Source organism: Tamandua tetradactyla, chromosome 5, assembly GCF_023851605.1.
Source record: "Tamandua tetradactyla isolate mTamTet1 chromosome 5, mTamTet1.pri, whole genome shotgun sequence".
Classification (NCBI taxonomy): Eukaryota; Metazoa; Chordata; class Mammalia; order Pilosa; family Myrmecophagidae; genus Tamandua; species Tamandua tetradactyla.
Window position 1 is genome coordinate 55,118,350 of NC_135331.1, and position 19,337 is coordinate 55,137,686.

General features: G+C 39.9%; 1 long non-coding RNA gene across 7 annotated transcripts in view; it reads right to left on the reverse strand.

Annotated features, from left to right (window-relative positions):
- LOC143684188 (uncharacterized) overlaps positions 1-18,901 on the reverse strand; it is a 181,597-nt gene extending 162,696 nt beyond the window's left edge. For 5 of the 7 annotated variants that reach the window (XR_013175897.1, XR_013175896.1, XR_013175895.1 and 2 more), the window contains exon 1: positions 18,587-18,901. This is a non-coding gene — a long non-coding RNA (uncharacterized LOC143684188). The remainder of the gene's footprint in view (positions 1-18,586) is intronic. The other 2 variants (XR_013175893.1, XR_013175898.1) reach the window with 2 other exon arrangements.
- Between the last annotated feature and the right edge of the window lie 436 nt (positions 18,902-19,337).

Below are 19,337 nucleotides of genomic sequence, written 5' to 3' on the forward strand. Positions count from 1 at the left end.
GCAACTCTAAAAGGATTTATATTAAATATAAATATCCCACTTACATAGTCAATATTATCCAGTGGATTTATAAGGAAAAACCTTCTTCTTCCTTTTAATTTTTAAGAAATTCACCTTAGACAAAAAACTTCAAGGTATATATTAGATATTCTAACATGTTCCAATATGTCCATAAAACAGTAAATTTCATGTCATTACATTAAGAGCATATAAAATGACATTAAGGAAATATCTAGAAATTGAGTCCTATTATATTGATAACATAGTTTAAATTTCCAGGAAATTTTAGAAATTTAAAACTTGTAAGCACCTAATAGTTACGGTTTTTTAAATAGTAAAAGAATGACAATATGTAAGAAACAAACCCATATCAGGATTGTGGATTTTTGTGTAACTGTCTCAGCAGTGGATAGAATAAGCAGAAAAATTATCAGCAAAGCTAATAGAGTATTTTATCATTATGAATAATAAATTTTATTTAATCTTTTCTATACAGAACACTGCAAACAACAGCAAAATACACAAAACCAAAATTAGGGACTCAAAAAGGCATTTGTGTACAATTACCCAAGGCAGCATTATTCACAATAGCCTACAGGTAGAAATAGCTTGAGTCCATCAAGATAAGTGGATACATACATACATACAGTGCAATAATATTCAGTGATAAAATTGAACATAGTTCAGATATATTCATTTGGATTTATGCATTTGGATGAACCTTGAAGACATGTTGAGTGAAATAAAGTACACACAATAGACTGATATATTAAGATTCCACTTGTATGAAATAGCAAGAATATGAAAATTTGCAGAAACAGAAAATAAATTACAGGTTACCAGCACTGAGGGTAGTGAGGATGTGGAGTTAATGTTTGGAATGATGGAAATGTTTTTGCCATAGATAGTGGTCAAGGTCATTGTCAATTAATCAAGAACTCCTTATTGTATGTTTGAAAGGGGTGAAAATGGAAAATTTTATATTGCATATGTGTTATCATACACACAAAGATAAAAATACATCTCTTTCAGGCTCTTAAACTTGCAGAGGTGAAGGGGGAGAATGAGATGGGTTAAGAGGCCAACACAGTCATAACATCAAAGACTACAGCAGCTCTGACCAGGCAAGAAATAAGAAGGGGTCAGCTGTGCATGTGCTTGGAAGACGAGGCATAGGATTTGCTGGTGGGATGGAGATGAGTTGAAGAAAAAGAGAGAAATCAAGAAGCACAGCAAATTCTGTCCTGAACACCTGTTCAGATACATGGGAAAGGGAAAAAATGAGGGGGGACAAGTTCAAGGAGGAGTCTAGCGTTTGGTTTTGGCACATTAGGTGTCCATATGCAGGGTTTGTGGAAGCAGCTGTGTGAATATGGACTGCATAGAAAAGATGTTGAGGGGTAGCTGCAGCTCCTTGTAAGTAAGTTCCCCCTAACAAATGCTAAAGCAGAGATTGTCCTGGGGCTTAGTGCCTTTCCTCAGAATCTCAACAAGCACCATTGTGGGCCTATGCTCAAAATTTGACCACATGGTATTAAGGAAAATGAAGTCTTCATCTCTGAGAACACAAAATGTAGAGCACCCAGGGCTTAGGCAGGAGTGGGCCAGACAACAGATGGAGTTGAAATGGAGGTACTGAGCCCAGAAAAGAGAAATGTCAGACTCTGAAAATGGTTTCCTTTGTAAGGAGAACATAATTTATTGGTATGGTAGTGCTGTTTTTTTATTTTTAGTAAAGAATGGTAAATTTAGTTCTTTAAATTAGCTCTGATCTAAAACTAATAATCGTAGATCATCACTGTCATCCAGCATTCCGGATAGGGTGTTAAGGAAGTGAGGGGTCAATGACATTGTGGCTCCGATTTGACTCAAGAGTAGGTCTAGTGGGTCCCTTAGCCCATCCTGTGGTCATTTTGCCTGTTTCAGAATGCATAATTGGAACAGACATATTCATCAACAGGAAGAATCCCCACGTTGTATCCTTAACAGGTGGAGTGAGGGTTAGTTTTGTAGGAAAGGAAAGGTGAAAACCTTCAATACTGTCTCTACCTTGAAAATAGACTGCAAAGATGAGTACTACCAGCAAGGAGTTGAAAGAGTCCTTGGGATTCCCACCATATCCTCCTTCAACTCTATTTGGCCTACACAGAGAATTGAAATATACAGGATGACAGTGAATTACTGTAAACTTAACCAGGTAATGATTCTAGGTTCAGCTGGTATAAATAAGTAGTATCATTGATAGAGTAAGTCAATACCTCCTCTGGTAACTGTTAACTGTTAGGCAGCTACTGATCATCAATTGCTTTTTATCTTGATTCCTGTTCATGACCAACAGAAACTTTGTTTTCAGCAGTCAAGACCAGCGGTAAATCTTTGCCATCCTAACTGAGGGTGCCTCAAGTCTCCAGCCCTATATAATAATCTAGTCCTCAGAGACCTCAATTGACATTCCCTTCCCTGGGTCATTATACATTTTTCATTGCATTGATATGCTAAATGGATTTAATAAGCAAAAAGTAGCAATTAATCTAGACTTATTGGTGAGAAATTTATTGGCATATCAGAGAGTGGGACATAAATATAAATTATTTCAGGGGTCTTCTCCGTTTGTGTAATTGTCAGATATCCAGTGGTGTGGGGATAAATTGAGATATCCCTTCTAAGTTGAAAGGACAAGGTGCTAAACCTGGCTCCTACAACTAAAAAATGGGCCACAATACCTATTTTGCATTTTTGGATTTAGAGGTTGTATATGATTCTAAGTTGGCATCTAATCAACTGTGCTGTTTCTCCCATAGCCAGGAGTCATGGGTCCAGGAAACCAAGGATGGCAATGGTTAGGGCACCACTTATTAACGATCCACTAGAAAAATGTTTGCTTTCTATTCCTATGATCGTATCCTCTTCTGGTCTAGACGGTGGGGTGCTTTCACCACAAGACACAGTAATGATTTCTGCTTAACTGGGAGTTAAAACTGCACTCAGCCACTTTTTTTTTCCTTGTGTTTCTGAGTCAACAGGCAAAGAAAGGAGTTACAATCCAGCTGGGTGATTGATCCTGACATCCAAGGTAAAACTGGACTTCTACTACACAATAGATGTAAGGAAGAGTACATCTGGAGACAGTGGAGATCTCTTAGCATATCTCTTATTATTCTCATGTCCTAAGATTAAAATAAATTGAAAAGTGTAATGATGATAAGATAGATATAAATGTGAGTAATGACCATTTGGGATCTGAGGACTATATCGTATCACATCATTCTTTGAATTTCTAAGCTTACCCATAATCTCTTCATAAATAAATATGACTAATTCACCAAAGAGCTCCTGAAAATTAAATCTGATGATCGTGTCAGCCTTTTACTTGGAATTGAGCTATAATTGGAAAATAACTTCTTTGGAGGAACATTCTCTTAGGATTTTCTGTTCTCTGACATTTTTTATTGTTTTCAAATTGCTTGACTCACTCTTGCAAAGAGTCCTCACAAAAATCCTTTAAGTATTACTATTGGAACATGTCAAACAAAATGCTAGTCCCTCTTCTCCCCATTTCCTATACATTGCCTTAGAAATGTTATGCATTTCTTTACTTGCTTCAATTTTTGCCAAACTTCTCATATGCTGTGTCCAAAACTATTGTCTGGATTATATTTCTAATCTTTAAATCCTGACTTTGTGTGTAACAGACATATACACTAAAATGTACCTCAAACTGATTTAATCTTCCCCACACAATAAACAACAATATTCCTCAAGTCTCCAAGAGAAGTTAACAGGTCCTCAAACACAACCCCTCTCAGGATCTCACCCACACAGAGGAGCACTGACGTCATCTCTGCATTAACGCTACTGTCAATGCCGTTCTTTACATCATCTCCACAAACACATTTTCACCGATGCTCTTTTACCTACATTCTCATATTACTTGACAACTTTCTCAGAGATCCCGTCTCTGAACTTCAAGCTAAGGTTTCCCTTTCCCCTCCTCATTGATTTATTTAAGACTCTGCTATTCTTTCAGGCTACTCCGCTAATTTGTCACTGTACCTTTATCAATTTATGCTTTTTTTATTTCCTTTTTGCTATGCTAAATTAATCCAAAAAATCAAATCCTGTGGTGTTAAGATGAAGCAGTCCTTTTGATCATTACTTATGGATTATAAATCCAGAAAAATTCCATATTCTCAATAAACTGACCTTCCTTCTGCTGTGAGATTAAACAATTGCTTTCAGATTAATGTTAATTTACCAAATTGAGGATGTCTATTCCTCCTGGTGAAAATTCTTTCTAATCCTCCAATTTAACAACTAAAGGACAATTAGCCCAATTAAAAATGGTCAAAAGACTTGAACATGCATGTCTCTACAGAATACATACAAATCACCAGAAAGTACCTGAAGATGCTGGGCACAAACAGCCATCAGGGTAATGTAAATGAAATCCACAATGAGATACCATTTCTTAAACATTACAGTGTTTCTATTAAAAAAAGGAAAATAACAAGGATTGGAGAAGATGCAGAGAAACAAGAACTCTCATTCATTGCTGATGGCAATGTAAAGTGGGTGCTTAAGAAGAAAAGTTTGGTGGTTCTCAGGAAGCTAAGTTTGGTACTACTATATTATCCAGTCTTCCCACAACTAGGTAAATACTCAAAAGAATCAAAAATGGCACTCAGACAGACATTTGCACAATGTTCATTGGGTTATTCATAATTGCCAAAAAATGAAAGCAACCCAAATATCCATCAAGAGATGAATGGATAAAGGAGGTATATACATACAATGGATAATTACTCAGCCATACAAAGAAATGCACTCCTGATGCACGTGATAACATAGATGATACCTGAAAAGAAACCATGTTGAGAAAAATACTCCATATACAAAAGGACAAATATTGTATAATTTCATTGTTTTGAAACTATTAGAATGCTCAAACTCAGAATTGGAATCTAGAATATAGATTAACAGGTATAATGTTAAAGTTCATGTGCCAAATTGGCCACATGGTGGTGCCCAGATGTCTGGTTGGGCAACAGCTGCCCTGTATGTTGCTATGAGGACATTTCATAGACTTTAATCATGATCACATTGGCTGCACCAAGAGCTGATTTCATCTGTAATCAGTAAGGGTAGAGTCTTCTGCAGTGAGTGATGTTTAATCTAAACACCAGAAGGCTTTTAAGGAGGATTCAGAAGAGACAGTCACTCTTCCTGCTTCAGCCAGCCAGCCTCTCCCATGGAGTTTATCCAAATCCTTTATTGAAGTCATCAGCGTCACAGCCTGCCCTGCAGATTTTGGACTCTTCCATTTCCACAGTTGTCCAGCCAGCCTCTCCTATGAGTTTATTGAGGACCTCTCCTTAGCATTTATTGAGGCCTGTGGCTTGCTCTACAAACCTTGTACTCTACATTCCCATGGTTACATGAGATGATTTTAAAAATGTGATAGCTACAGAGATCTCCTGCTGATTCTGTTTCTCTAGTAAACCCTAGCTAATACAGCCTGGTACCAGGAGAGGTTCTTAAGAAACAGAATCTTTAAAGTGAGTTTTTATGATTGTTTTTCTACTCTGATTGGACTCAAAATCACTAAGAACTCTGTTTTCCATAATCAGAATGACACTGCCAATGCATGGAGTGAGTTGGATTCTTCTAATGCCAGGTTCTGGGGGACAATATTTTTGACACTTTATGGAGTTTAGTGGAAACAGGAGGTATAGAGATGTTGGTTGTTGTTAGATATGCTGTCTACATTGATGAGGGAAAGGGATGAGGTGAAGACTTCAAATGAGAAGCGTATGTACTGTGTAAGACAGATGTAAACATTTCTATGAGTGCCCTGAATGAAAATATATATATATTTTTTACATGGGCAGGCACCAGGAATCGAACCCATGTCCTCTGGCATGGCAGGCAAGCATTCTTGCCTGCTGAGCCACCGTGGCCCACCCCGTGAAGGAAAATCTTATTTCCTATAGCTGCAGACTTAAGATCTCTGAAAATCTGACTCAGAATCTCATTGTTAGAGTATCAACTTTACAACATAAACTGAAATCTCAAACTTGCATGCAACTAGGTGAATGAACTTTAAGGGCTGGATGTTGAATGAAATGCCAGGAACAAAAAGACAAATATCATCATGCTCCCATATGGACTAGCTACAATATAAAAATTCAGTGAACTAAAGTCTAGAGCGTGGGTTATCAGGTTGGGGCTTATTGTAAAGGGTCCTAGATTATAAACTGTTACATTAGTCACATACATTCATGGGGTGTAACTGTTAATTTTAAATTCTGAAATACTGAGCTGTTTATATATAATATATTCTTTCCCAGAAACTTCAGGTATTTATATGACACCTGAAACTCATAGTTAAGGCTCTGAAGCTATGAAAGTGAGCAGTAACCCATACAGGAACTGTTTAAAAAGTTGAAAAGGTAATCAGACATCAGGTAGAGATATGAATGAAGCTGATCTGGATAAGACTAAGGTATATTAATAAGACCGGGTAAAGGATGATATCATCCATATTTTAAAACTTCAACTTCTGGGTGAAACTAAAGGGAGAGATATTTATTTGGTGCAAAATTTGTATTTTGGGTAGTGCATGTCCTAATTTAATTTGTATGGTCGGTTTAGTTGAACACCATAAGTACATGCAATCTTGAATAGTGCATGAGATTTTGTTGGTTTGTCCAGGCTACTTTGATGCCCTGATTAATCCAAGACTAATTTGGGTAGTGAATAAAGGAGTATTTACAAAGTCTCCCTGGGGTAATGGGGAGAAAGGAGGAAATATCCAACATCTCCATTTGGAGAACTCTCTTGCAAGCAGTGGGGACAACCAAATCAATAGGCTGCATCCTCAATCTTGGGGTTCACCTGAATGAAACTTCTTCCTGCAAAGGATAGGCTAAGCCTACTTAAAATTAGACCTAAGAGTTGCCCCCAGAGAACCTCTTGTTGCTCAGATGTGGCCTCTGTCTCTAAGCCAACTCAGCAGGTGAACTCACTGCCCTCCCTTCCATGTGGGATATGAGTCTCAGGCATTTAAATCTCCCTGGCAATATAAAACAGAAAGCCTGGGTTAAGCCTGGCATCAAGAAATTGAGAAAGACTTCCTGACCAAAAGGGGAAAAACAGAAATGAGACACAAACTTTTAGTAGCTGAGTAATTTCAAACATTTGAGAGGTTATCCTGGAGGATATTTGTGGGTGTTACATAGATATTCCTCTTCTTAGTTTATGCTGTGATGGAGTGATTAGAGGGAAGTACCTAAAACTGTTGAATTCTGTTCCATTAGCCTACATACTGCAAGACAATTGTATAAAGGTATAACATTTACAGTACAACTTTGTGACTGTGAAAACTGTGTGCCAGGTGCTCCTTATTTCTAGGATATGGGCAAAGGAGTAAAAAATATGGACAAAGAATAAATAAATAATAAGGAGGGCAAAGGGCAAGATAATTTGGTATATGGAAACATTAGTGGTCAACGAGAGGAAGGGTTAAGGTTTATAGTATATATGAGTTTTTTTCTTTTTCTTTCTGGAGTGATGCAAATGTTCTAAAAAAAAGGATCATGATTATGAATTCACAGCTATGTGATGATTATTGTGAACCACTGATTGTACACCATGCATGTACAATATATGTGCGTGAAGATTTTTCAATTAAAAAAAAAGTTTACCACAGGGGTAACCCCTGATACTGTTTCAAACATTAGGGACACCTAAAGCAATAGGCCAAGACCTTGGTCTTGAGGCTTGTTCCTGTGATGCTTATGTAGGTAGCAGAGAGGCTTAGCTTATCTCTAGGAATGCCTGAGAGTTACTTTAGGAGGACCTCTTTTGTTGCTCAAATGTGGGCTCGCTCTAAGCCCAACACTGCAAGTGATATCACTTCCCTCCTGATTCTCTGGGACATGACCTCAGGGGTGAAGTCTACCTGCCAGTGTGGAAGTGACTCCCAGGGACGAGCCCTGGCCCTGTGAGGATGAACAATGTCTATCCTGGCTGAAACAGGGAAAAGAAGTCTATCAAGTAAGGTATCAGTGCCTGAGAGAGTTCAAATAGAATTAAGAAAGCACTCAGAAGGACACTCTTATGCAAGGTTCTGTTAGACACTGCTACCTAACATAACTTGTTAAACCCCAACCAAAATCATTCCTACCAATCCTAAAGAACACTCAGGGCTTTATATAAGATTCTACAAAGGTTCCATGCCCTAGGGTAAGTTTCCAGAAATCTAAAAAGTCCAAATGGGTCCCTGGACCAGTTAAGCCCTGAAATGCAGAGGGGGGCCAACCTCCCCAGGACATCAACTAGTTCATCCCCCATCCCATATTATCAACAGCCCCTCCCAACATGGAACATTTAGAATGGGAATAGCCCAAATTCCCTTAAATAGTGGTAGAAAGATCAAAGGTGATGGTGGAGTTATACAGAGAAGGTAGGATTTGACAAACAAGTACAATTGCTGAATTATTATATTGCTATTTCTTTTAGTCTGCAGTATCTTAGAACAGCTAGAAGGAAAAAACCTAAAATTGTGAAGCTGAAACCCATACCAAACTCTGAAATCTGTTCTACAACTAATTGCTTTGATGTACTTTGAAATTTATTGCTCTTTTGTATATATGTTTTCACACAAAAAAAGGAAGAGTATAACAGAGAAGGTAGGATTTAACAAATAAGTATGACTGCTGAATCATTATATTGATATTTCCAGTGACTTGAAATCACTTGAAGAAAAAATGAAAAATCATAGAACTGTAACCCATACCAAACTTTAAAGTCTGTTCTATAAATACTAGTTAAAATGTACTTGGAAATGTATTGCTTTTTTGTACATATGCTATATTTCACAATAAAAAATGTGAAAAAAAGAAGAAAGCAAGAGTAATTATATTAATATCAGACAAAATAGACTTCAAATGTACATGTTTCATAAGAGACAAGGAAGGACAATACATATTAATAAAAAGGACAATTCACCAGGAAGAATTACCAATCACTAATATTTATGTCCTTAATCAAGTGTCTCCTAAGAACGTGAGGCCAACACTGGCAAAATTGAAGTGAGCAATAGACATTTCAACAATAATAGTGGAAGACTTCAATACACCACTTTCCTCTATAGATAGAACACTTAGAGGATCAACAAGGAAACAGAAAACCTAAACAATGTGATAACTGAATTAATCCTAACAGACATATAAAGGTTGTTACACCCCAAATACCAGTCTGTACATCCTTCTCTACTGCTCTTGGAACCTTCTATAGAATAGATCATATGCTTTGACACAAAATAGGTCTTAATAAATTTTAAAAGATTGAAATTATTTAAAGTACCTACTCTGACTATGATGGAATGAAGCTGGAAATCAATAACCAGCAATGAACCAGAACTTTCACAAATATTTGGAGATTAAATAATGCTTTTAAATAATCAATAGGTCAAAGAAGAAATTGCAAGACAAACTGGTAACAATCGTGGGAAAGATGAACATGAGTATGTAAGAACATCAGGAATCATGGGATGCATCAGAGGCAGTGTTGAGAGGGAAATTCATTGCTCTGGAATGTCTATTTTTAAAAATAAGAAAGAAAAAATGGAGGACTCAACTGCTCACGTGGAGACTCTAGAGACAGAACAGCAAGATAAACTGTAGGCAAATAGAAGAAAGAAAAAAACTTAAGCAGAAATGAATGAATTGGAGAACACATGCAAAAACAAAACTGAAAGGATCAATAAAGCTAAAAGTCAGTTCTTTGAGAAAATCATAAAATGGATGCACTCCTAGCTAAGCTGATAATGAAAATAGAGAGAGGATGCAAATAAAAAAATTAAATGACAGGCAGATCATTACCACATTCTCTGAAGAAATAAAATAGTTTTTAAGAGGAAACTATTAACTATATGCCAAGAAATGAGATGACTTAAGTGAGATGGGCAAATTCTAGGAACACATGATCAACCTACACTGACTTGAGAGGAAACAGCAGGTTTCAACAAGCCAATCATAAGAGATTCAATCTGTCATCAAAACTCTTCCCACAGGGCAGTGTGATGATGGCTAATGGCAGAATTCTTTCCTGCCATGCCAGAGAGCTGGGATTGATTACCAATGCCTGCCCATGCAAAAAAAAAAAAAAAAAAAAAAAAACTTCAACAAAGAAAATACCACAGCCAGATGGCTTCACAGGGAAATTTTAACAAACATTCCAAATTTTTTTCAAACATTCCAAACATTCCAAATTTTTATTCAATAATTGAAGAAATCCAATGATTTATTATTATTAAATAAACTTGATAATTAAATAAATTTATTCAAACATACCAAATTTTTATCAAAAATTCCAAAAAGAATTAACACCAATCCTGCTCAAATGATTCCCAAATAATTAAGGAAAAAAAGAACACTTCATAAATCATTTTACAAAGCTAAAATCACTCTAATACCAAAACCAGGTAACAATCCTACCAGAAAGGAAAATTACAGATGAATTTCCCTAATGAATATAGATGTAAGAAGTCTCAACAAAATATTACAAATCAAGTCCAATGACATATTAAAAGAATTAGACACCATTATGAAGTGGACTTCATACCAGGCATGCAAGGGTGGTCATTCAACAAAACAGAATCTATCCATTTAATACAACACATTAACAAATTAAAATGTAAAAATCACATGATCATCTCAATTGATGCTGAGAAAGCATTAATCAAAATTCAGCATCCTTTTCTGACAAAAACTTCAAAACATCAAACAATATGAATTGAAGTAAACTGCCTCAGAGTGATAAAGGGCATATATGAAAAACTGACAGCCAGCACCATACTTAAAGGTAAGAGACTGAAATCTTAATCCCTATGATCAGGAATGAGAAAATTTCCAATGAACCATTGCTCAACATTGTGCTAGAACTTTTAGCTAGAGCCATCAGGCAAGAAAAGGAAATAAATGCTTCCATTTCCAAATCAGAGAGGAAGTAAAACTTATATTATTTGTAGAAAACATGGTCTTATACTTGGAAAATCCTGAGAAACATATGGCAAAGCTAGATGAGATGACAAACAAATTCAGCAAAGTGGCAGGATACAAAATTAGAATGCAAAAATAAGTAAGGTTTCTGTACACTAATTAAAGAGACAAGAAGTTCCATTCAAAATAGCAACTAACAGAATTAAGTGTCTAGGAACAAATGTATTTAGGGATTTAAAGGACTTGCACACAGAAAAATACAAAACAGTGCTCAAAGAAATCAAAGATCTAAATAGGTGAAAACATATCCCCTGATCATGGATGGAAGGTAACATGTCATTAAATAGACAAACTGACAAACTAAAGATTGTGTAACAATCTTCACAAACTGATCTACATAGTCAATGCAATATCAACCAATATTCCAAAAGCCCACTTTGAGGACTTGTAAAGCTAGTCATTAAATTAAGAAATCAATGGGCCAAGCCCTTGATCTTGAAACCTGCTCTTATGAAGTTTAAGTATGTGGCAGTGAAGCTTAGCCAACCTATAGATATGCCTAAGAGATACTTCTGAAGGACCTCTTTTGTTACTCAGATATGGCCTCTCTTTCTAAGCCCAACTCTGAGAGTCAAATCATTGCCCTCCCCACTGTATGTGGGACATGACAACCAGGGGTAAAATTCTCCCTGGCAGCATGAGATATGACTCCCTGGGATGAGTCTGGCCCTGGCATCACGGGATCAACAATGCCATTCTGACCAAAAGTCATTAGAAGTGTTGCAAATATGGTGTCAGTGGTTGAGAGAGTTTAAATAGAGTCAGGAGGCTACTCTGGAAGTCACTCTCATGCAAGCTTCAGTTAGACACTGCTACCTACCATAGCTAGCCAAACCCCAACCCAAACCATTCCCACCAATCCTAAATTGCACTTAGAGTTTATGTAAGATTCTACAAAGGTTCTATGTGTTCAGAAAACTTTCTAGAAACATACAACCCCCAGATGGGTTCTAAGGATCAGATAAGTCTTGAAATGCAGAGGGGCCAGCCTCTCCAGAACATCAACTAGTTCTATCTCCCTACCCCATATTATCAGCATCCCCTTCCAACATGAAATTTTAGAATGGCCATATCCTAGATATTCCTAAAGAATGGGAGAAAGATCAAAGTTGAAGGTGGAGTTAGACAGTGAAGATAGGGTTCAAGAAATGAGTATAACTGCTGAAATATTATATTGATATTTCTTTTAGTCTCCAATATCATAGAGCAACTAGAAGTAGAAACCTAAAGTTGTGGAATTGTAACCCATACCAAACACTGAATTGGTTCTACAACTAATTGCTGCAATGTGCCCTGAATTGTATTGCTTTTTTGTATACATGTTATTTTTCACACACACACACACAAACCTTCTAGTCTCCAGTGTGTTGAGCAGCGAGAAGAAAAAATCTGAAATAGTGTATTGATAACACAATAAACTCTGAAATCTGTTCTGTAACTACTTTTGAAGTATACTTGCAAAGTAATTGCTTTTTCTCTCTTTTATTTTTATATATGTTATTTCTCTCTTTTCTTTGTATATATGTTATATTTAACAATAAAAAATGTTAAGAATTTATTTGGTAGGGAAAGTTATCTCAAAAAAGCCAAAAAATATCCTAATGATGAATAGCAACTAGGGAAGAATTAAACTTTCTTACTTTAAATCTTATTATAAATCCACAATGATACTGGCACAAAGATAGACACATTGATGAATGGAATCAAATTGAGAATGCAGAAATATACCACCAAATCTATGGTGACTTATATTCAACAAAGGCCTAAATCCACTGAACTGCGACAGAAAAGTCTTTTCAATAATTGTGTATGGAAGACCTGGATATCAATAGCGAAAAGAATAAAGCAGGACCCCTACCTTGTACCCTACTCAAAAACTAACTCAAAGTGGGTGAAGCATGTAAATATAAAAACCAGTAACATGAAATTCCTCAAAGCAAATATGGGGAAACATCTTCAAGGTCTAGTAATAGGAGATCACTTTTTAAAATTTACACCAAAAGCACAAGCAATCAAAGAAAAAATAGATAAATGGGAACCCTTCAAAATCAAATGGCTCTGTGCCTGAAAGGACTTCTGTCAGAAAGGTGAAAAGGCAGCCAACACAATGGGAGAAAATACTTGGAAACCACATATCAGATAAGGGTACATATGATATCCAGTATATATATAAAGAAGTCATACTACTCAAAAACAAAAAAACCAACCCAATTATAAAATGAGCAAAAATATGAATGGACATTTTCCAAAGAGCAAATGGCCAAAAAAACACATGAAGAGATGTTTATCTTCATTATGTATAAGGGAAATTCAGATCAAGACTAAAATGAGATATCACCTCATACCTGTAAGAATGGCTGCTAATAAACAAACAGGAAACTACAAATGTTGGAGAGTATGTGGAGAAATTGAACACTTATGCACTGCTGGTGGGAATGGATAATGGGGCACAGCCACTGTAGAACACCAACCATCAAGCTGTTCTGTGACTTGGCAATACCACCACTTGTCATATGCCCAGAAAAGCTGAAAAGCAGTGACATGAACAAACACCCGCACACTTATATCCACAGCACCGTTATTTACAATTGCCAAAAGATAGAAACAATGCAAGTGGCCATCAACAGATGAGTGGACAAACAAAAAGTGCTATTATACATATTCTGGAATATTATGCAACATTTAAGGTGAAATGATGTCCTGAAGCATAACATGGATGACCTTAGATATTGCATAATTTTGCTAATATAACGCTGGTAAAGACCAGCTCAGAGTCTTACACTGTAAAATATAGGGAACTTAGTGTTTCACAGAATCCAGATATGGATGAAGTTACCTAATGAGGTTGAAGTTGATTATGAGAATGGATAGAAGTGATAGTAGCTCATTGGTGGGTTTATAAGTAATATTGTCATATTGAAGGTAAAGGTTTGAAAGAGCCATATAACTCAATGATTAACACAACAAATATAAATAAGTATTTTCTTGAACTACTTCAAAGGTAGGAATCTTGTACAAAGAGTAAATAATACATAGGTATGGGGGAACACTGTTACCTGCTCTTTTGGTCTGTTAATGATGCTGGAATAAATAACCAGGAATGAAACAGCTTTTAAAAAGGGAATTTATTAAGTTACAAATTTATTATTGTAAAGCCATAAAAATGTCCAAACAAAAAAGGCATCCAGAGAAAGATACCTTGACTCAAGAAAGGCCAATGCCTGGAAACGTACATGGGTGGTAAAAGCAGGTCCTTGTTCCAGGTTCCACTGCTTCCATCTTCTGATGCCAGTGCTTTCTTCTGTGAGTGATTATGGGCCTTCACTTGTCTCCTCCAGGAAAAAACACTGGATTCTGACTTACTTAGCATCTAATGGGAAGGCACAAGGCAATGTCTACCGGGCTCTGCATCACCAAATGTCCATATCTAGGACTGTTTTCTCTGTCAGCACCCCAAACATCTCCAAATATCTACATCTCTGCTGGCTCTGAATCAACTGCTTCTCCAAGGGCTTCTGCATTTCCAAACACCTATATGTATGTCCACATCTAGGTTTCTCCAAATGTTTCCCATTTTAAAGGACTCCAGTAAACTAATCAAGAGCCATCTTAAATGGGAAGACAGATTTCCATCTAATCGAAAGTTCACACCCACAATTGGGTGTCTCACATCTCCATGGAAACAATCCAATCAAAGTTTCCACTCCACAATATTGAATCAGGACTAACAGAAACATGGCTGCCCTCTTAGGACTGAATCAAGAAAAGGGGCATGGCTTTTCTAGGGGTACATAACAGCCTTAAACTGGCACACATGCTATGGGCTATATGTAACAGGAAGGCCAGTACCACAGCAACGCTAGGGTTAAATAACTAGGGGGGAAGGATAAGAGTTAAGGGAAGTTTGAGAATTTCTCTTTGTTGAGTGTGTTATGTTTCTCTTTGGAGCAATGAAAAATGTCAAAATTGAGAGTGATGGTGATTGTACAATAAGTGAAGATGCTGTGAGACACGGACTGTCCAATTTGGACATTATCCATGATGACCAATGGATGGAGGTGGCTGAAGTGTACAGTGACTGAGAAGCAGGAAGGCAAACTGCTGTGTATACATATGATGAAATATCGTGTGGCTACAGAAAGTAATGAAGTCATGAGTCATAAAATGATAGTGAATGAACCTTGAGCAAATTATGTTATGCAAAATAAACCAGAAGCAAATGCACAAATACTGTATGGTCTCTTTTAGAGAATCCTTTCAAGAAAATTGGGGCCAGGACTGTAATTTTCTTATATTTATTCCTGAGTTTTCAGTGTTATTTATAGATTCTAAGATGCTGTGCTATGTGTGGATAACCTGGTAATTCCCAGGAACTTTGGGCACCTGGGTGGCACCTAAGATACAAACTTGGAGTTCTTCTAGATGTTCTTCTAAAACACTGGGTCTGCTCCTCCATGCCCTGCTTGAGCACAAGCACCTTGACAAGGCCAGGATCACTATTTTCCTCTGAACTGATGCTATCTACTTCATGACAGTATCAGTAAGCAGGGCCCCTGCCTCTTCCCGACATCTCTGGCTCTCCTTTAGCACTCCAACCCACCTTCCTCTCAGCCCCTGGGGTAAGGCCACTACAATGAGCTTATCTTGATGCAGACCTTTGGAGCCATGCATTTTCAGTACCTTCTTCGCAGAGCCCTACTACCTCCCTGAATTAAGAAGGGAAAGAAGAAAAAAAAGGGGCTATTTCACATTCAGTTTGTTTTTATAAATTATCTTGCACACATTTTCAAATTCCATGCCAAAAACAAAATTCCATTGGTTCTCTTAAAAGTTGCAACATGAAAGCAAAGTTCCTATTTTCTCATCATCTAAGGAAACAATGCAAAGAGCAGAGGAAGGAGGAGTAACTCCCATCCATTCGTCCTGTCTCCACCCTCACACCTCCCCTTGGAAGTTCCTGTAAGTATTACTTAGTCCCTCACACCTCCACAATGAGCATCCTTCACATTCTCACAAGTAATGGCTTTTTGTTTATTGTCAGCTGCAAAATTATAGTCAAAGTTGAAACCCAAGTCAACATATAAAAAACAAACTAAAACTGAAAGGAAATTTGTTTTTCATATATAATGACGTCACAGAGACTTTTCAAAGATTTTACCTATACTAGCTTATCACAGTACAGAAAGGACCTTTGGTGAGGGAGACACACCTTGGGGAGTTGCTAAAATTGCATCTCTCTCTTTGATATCATATTGTATGTGTGATGTTTTGCTTGTTTATCATCTGTGTCCTCGGCATAACTAAAATTCCAAAAGGACAAAAACTTGTCTATTCTGTTTACTAGTGTATGTCTGGAACACACACTGTGCATAGCACCAACAAAGTACCTCAAAATTATTTTTGAACAAAATAATTACCATTTTTGGGATTCTTTGCACAACGTCTTTATTTCACCTGTGAAAACAGGAGAAAATAAATTGACACTATTCCAGATACAATTTTAAAACGGCAAAGAGTTTGATAAAAAAACAAAAAGATTTACTCTGTACAAATCAAACGTACTATCCTTAACTTTTCTTTGGAAAGACAGCTTTGTTTCTGCCACTCACACTGCAGAATGTGTGACTACTGAGAAGCACTTGGTCTGCCTGAGTTTAAATACACCAAGTCATTCAACCAAAAATTCTTCATTTTCCATCTCAAACATTAAAGTACATAAGTTTGTTAACTGAGACACACTAAAGTTCTGAAATCAGTATAATATGTACATTTTCTTGTCTTAATTTTGGAACAGAAGTGAACCGGGGTACCAATTTTAGCTTTTGCATAAGAAACGACCAAAAAACCTATTTCATTGCAAATTCCCTATTTCTTTTATTATTTATCTCGTGTGCCCAGTTCTAGTCCTGCTCACAGCGCTTTTTTTTTTTTTTTTTTTTTTTTTGCGGATTTTGCTGGGACACAGCACTGCCGGGATTGCAGCCGCCACAGCTGCCACTGCCCTTGCGGCTAAGCGGTCCACTGTGCAGCCCGCGGGGTCCCGCGCCTTATACTGCACCATTTCTGCCATAGGAGCGCGTGCGGCCGCTCCCCCCCCGCAGGCTGTGGCACAGGTTCCGCTGGCCTCAACCATCCGCAGTCTGCCTGCGCCAGCGGGTCCGGCTCTGGCCTGCAGCAGGGGGCGGAGCGCGCGGCCGGCGGCTTCTTGCAGGAGGTGGACTCCGGGCGAGAAGGAGGGCTCGCGCTGCGTGTGGCCGCGCGGCCGGGACAGGGAGGGCGGCAGGCCTTGGTGCTGCCACGTGGTGCCGAGGACAGCGCCGAGGACCCGCAGGACCGCGCCTATGCGGCTGCAGTGCAGTGTTGGGGAGAACCAGGACCGGGCTGCCGTGGAGTTGGAGGCGCCGCCGGCACCGCGAGGTGCAAGGGAAACAGTCCATTTTAGGGCAGTTGGTGGAGACGGCGAGAACACGGAAGGAGCCGGCTGTGAAGGAAGATCGCGCCCAGCCGCAGGGGCTGCGCCTGCAACTCCTAAACCCGAGCCCAGCGGGCCTCACCAGGGTGGCCGGGCGGGCCTCTCAGCGGAGCCCCCCAGCCAGGAGTGAGAACGCCAAGGGGAGCGTGGGGCCCGAGTGGGGCCATCCCAGGCTAACTCTACTTCAGCTCCGCCCGGGCGGGGTCCCGACAGCAGGTACTGGGCTCGGGACAGCAGGGCCGGCGTGGCCACATCCGCCTCCGGGGTCTGCTTCCCCCAGTCCAGGCGGGTCCTCCTCTTGGAGTCCACGGCTCCCGCCACGGGGGCGGAGGGGAACAGGCTTCTTGGCCCGGGCCGCGTGGTCCCTGCCGCCCAGCACGGGGAGTCTGACCTGCTCGGTGTCCAGCTTGGGCCGGATACGCACCCCCCCCCCCCTTACATAACTTGATGCTCCTGGCTTTCGCCGAGAACCCCATGTTGGTGCCATGCCCGGTGAGGACACCCACTTCATAGAGCGCCGCAGTCCCGACACGCCCAGCACTCACCATCCACCGCCAGGAAAGCTGGGGTTACCGGCGCGCGCCACCGAGCCCGGCGACCGGTGGGTTGCAGCCGGGGCTCGCGTTGCAGGGCGCGCTGCACAGGGGCGGAGAGAAAAGGGACGAGATTGTGGTGCCGCTTTCACAACCGCCGCCCGCGGCCGCACGGGGGACTGAGTTTAAACCCCAGAGGCAGCGAAGACGATTGCACCGCTGTTCTCGGCGTGTGCGGCGCAGCTGGGCGGCTCCGGGTGCCGCTCCCGTGCCCCGTGTGCCCAGCCAGGGCTCCAGTCCCGGGCCCTCTTGCAGCGTTTTCAAGGCTGGCAGCCAGCGGGGACCGAGACCCGAGGATTCAGGCTGGGCGGAGGCGGTGCAGCAGGCCCCACATCAGGTCTGCTGCAGAACAGCTGCCACGCAACCGGCGCGGGTGGGAAACGCGGCGCTTGAGGGGCGATAAGAAAGTGGACCGGTTTGTTCACTGTGACATTTTGGGGGGCAGGGGGGACACTTACCGGCTTGCAGGCTCACCTCTCTCCAGTCAGAGAGGCAGGGTTGGGGGTTCGCAAACGCTGCGAGGAAGCTCCTGGCTGGCTCACTAAGACAGAAGCTGCCAGACTTCCCTTGTCACCAGAGTCCCTTTCCAGTGTCCATATCTCGGGTGAGAAGGAATTCAAGAATGAGATAAGCAAGTGCAACCCAGTCAGAAAGAATTACTGACAGAAAAGAAAGTGCACCATTAAGAATCCCAAGGGGGCACGTGGTTTAGCCCAACGGTTTTCAACGGTTTAAAGAGAGAGAGACAGAGTTTGAAATGCTGTTACACTGTGATTGGCTAGTGAGCATTCAAATTAAGGTGTGCAAGTGGGCAACTGTGATTGGCTGTGTACATATTCTTGTGATTGGTTGTCTATACATTCTTGTGATTGGTTAGTGAACATGCAAAGTAAGTATTATAAATAAACTATTGCAATAGGCTGTCTAGACATTCTAATTAAGGATTGTAAATGGGTAATTGTGATTGGCCCATGCTCTGTGGGTTGAGCAATGTATCCTGCTTTGCTCAAATGCTTTGGGTTGCTGGCTCTTCTCACCCACTCTACCCCCCTGTTCTGGGTCAGAAGGTGCCTGAGGGAGGGTCAGCAAGATGCTTTTCCTAAATCTAACCAGCTGCACTCTCAGGCTAGGCTACTGGGACTGTGTCACCAGCCCACCGTCCCCTCCCCTCACACACAGAACTTGCATGTTGAACAAGCCCAGGCCTGA